The sequence below is a fragment of the Molossus molossus genome, unplaced genomic scaffold, assembly GCF_014108415.1.
Source record: "Molossus molossus isolate mMolMol1 unplaced genomic scaffold, mMolMol1.p scaffold_m16_p_3, whole genome shotgun sequence".
NCBI classification, from domain to species: domain Eukaryota; kingdom Metazoa; phylum Chordata; class Mammalia; order Chiroptera; family Molossidae; genus Molossus; species Molossus molossus.
Window position 1 is genome coordinate 24,573,890 of NW_023425366.1, and position 2,911 is coordinate 24,576,800.

The 2,911-nt window shown below is 32.0% G+C and overlaps 1 pseudogene; it reads right to left on the reverse strand.

Moving 5' to 3' along the window:
• Window positions 1–1,202: 1,202 nt before the first annotated feature.
• On the reverse strand, window positions 1,203–1,927 carry LOC118642825 (annotated as a pseudogene).
• Window positions 1,928–2,911: the final 984 nt, after the last annotated feature.

Genomic DNA, 2,911 nt, shown 5'->3' on the forward strand with positions numbered 1-2,911 from the left:
GAGATTTTGAGGTAAGCATGGTATAATTCTGTAGGATCTTCTCTTATATTTTATTTCTCACTTAACAAAATATCATAAAAATGCTTCCAATCTTTTTGGTAAATATATACATATAGTGTGTATACTATATGTATAATGTTTAATAGCTGCATAATAGTCCCCATTAAAATATGCTATTGTTGCCCGGCCAGGGTGGCTCAGTGAATGGAGCGATGTCCCATGGACTGAGAGGTCCTGGTTCGATTCCTGGTCAGGGCTGAAGGTAGCTGATCAATGTTTCTCTCTCACATCAATGTTTCTATCTCTCTCCAAATAGAAAAAAAAAAAAAACAATAAAAATTTTTAAAAAAATAATAAAATATAATGTACTATTATTTACTTAACCATTCCCTATTGATGGATATTCCAGAAGTTCCCATCTTTCTACAAAAGATGTCCAAGTAATCACTGTATAATTTTATGTACTGATGCTTCTATCTCTAAATATTTTTGTATAAAGTAGAATTTTTGACTAAAGTATATATATTCCAATTTTATTATCAGACTATTTTGAAAAAACTACCAATACATATTTATATCAGCAATGTGTAAGAATATCACATTCCTTATATTTCTGCAAGCACTTGGTGTTATTTATTCATTTTTCTTAATCATATGAAGTCAATTTCAATGTTATATTTATTCAATTTTCTTTATAAGCTTTAAGATCGAGCATTATTCCTTCACTCTGTTGACAGTTTTCATATATCCTATTTTATAAAATCAAATATTTAGCCAATTTTCTTTTTTATCACACTTATATTTTTCTTAATAAGTAGTAGGTTTTGGACAGTATAAATACCAACATTTTATCTCTGTAAACATCTGCTAATAGCTTTGTTTGAAACTGTGTACTGGTATAATTTTAAATTAAAATGTATAAAACTTTGTATAGTCAAATATTATATATTTTATTGCTTTTGAGTTTCTTCTCTTCTAAATGTCCCTTTCCCTGGTGTATACATTTATCTTACTAATATTTATTCTTTATTCTTATTTTTTATTTTAAAGTCAGTTTATTAAGTCCAATGATGAAAGCTATCAAAAGAATATTCTCCTGAAAATTATTTTTTTTAGGAAAAAAAAGAAAGGAAAACCAACACCCTCTCTGTATAGCCACAGATGCATGGCAGTCAAGCCTCTTTGTAGATGACGATAGTCCATTAATCGGTCAAGTCATTCTCTGGCTCAGCAGGATAGTATTCTGTATCATCCTCACCATCCTCCAGCTCCAATGCATCTGTTTCCTGGAATAAAGACTCATCTAGCTCCACGTTGTTTCCGGCATCCTCCAAGAACTGGATATCAGTTGTGTCCAGATTATGACCTGTTTCAAATATCTATTTCCCACTTGATTTATTTTTCCCTGCTTGTTCTTCTTTTATTCTTTTTTTTTTTTTAAACTTCCAAGAGTTCTGCATCAAACTTGGCTTTCCAACATAAGAAATTCTCAGTTGTAACAGTAGTGCCATGAAATAATTACTTTTCGGCTTATTCTGATTCTTTTTTGGTTTGTTTCTTTTCTTCTCTTCTGGTTATCATTTGATCAACTCATTTAGTATTTCTTGCTGAGCTGTCACTAAGGTAAAGGTCATCACCATACAATGTTTTCTTCTGCTTGTAATGCTAATAATCTTAATATACCTGAGACATCATTATCTTCTAGATTTTCCTGGGAGAATATTTTGTAACAGGGACCTTCATCTGGGTATTTTCCCCTATATGTAAACTTGTCGGTTGTCTGGACAATTTCATCACTTTCTGCAGCCTTTGATGTCACAGTAATGGTGAAGTTGGGAGGATTTTCTGATAGTGCTGTAAAGGAATTGGGGTAGATGGGCTCCAGAGCCTCCAGCTGGCTGCATTGCTCGTCGTGGTAATCTGTCATCATGGCACTTACTGCTGCCACTGTTGTGCATTGACTGTCCAGGCACCCAGGCGGGGCACTGCAGTGCGTCTCCAGGGATAAAGACTAAGCATATGTGTTCTTCCAACTTTATGCTTGGCCAACAAATAAATATCTTCTCAATCTTCTCCATAAAAATTTTTTTTTCATGTGGCTACTAAAATTGATATATGCAATATCCTTTGTCTTTTTTTTTTTTTTAATATTTGGTTACTTTTGCAAAAGCTTTTGGAATGGGGATCAATATGATTTTTAACCATTATCTATTTTATTGGAAGGACTCAAAAACATTTATAAAACAATTTATTTCAGTATTTTGCGGTTCTTATCAATTTTTTATGCATTAAGTCAACTATAGTGGCTGTTTTTCCATTTCCTATTTTGTGCTGCTTTTTTTTTTATTTCCAGTGCTTATTCAGAAACCATCAATAGTTATCCAGCTTACAATTTCTATTACAGTATATCTTAGATTTTGAGTGTCTGCTTTTTTTTTCTGGAATAGAGCATGCTTTGGTTATTTTGATTGCATTGTGATTGAAATAAGGACACCAAGGGAAAGTGACTAATCAAAGGTTTTCACAAATCTACTATTCTCTTCAACAGTAAGTGTGTGTGTGTGTGTGTGTGTGTGTGTGTGTTTTGGCAACACTAATTCTTAACAATATAATTTTCTGCATGCTTTCATTTTTTCCTACTGATAGAAATTTATTTTTTTATTTAATTTTTTTAAAGTTCTTGAAGATCAGAGCTGCAATTTAATAATAACCAAGATGGTGGTAAGAAAGAAAATATTAGAAAGTTGACTTGCAATTGTACAGCCTGGTCCCAATAAGGAATGCAGTGTGGCATTTCCCAAAATTTAAGAAAATTTTGGATCATGCTATTGCTTCTATGGTGGCGTTGGTTTAACATTTATGAAATGAATATTAACAAACTTTTCTTTGAAACAAAGATGTATATTTTTCC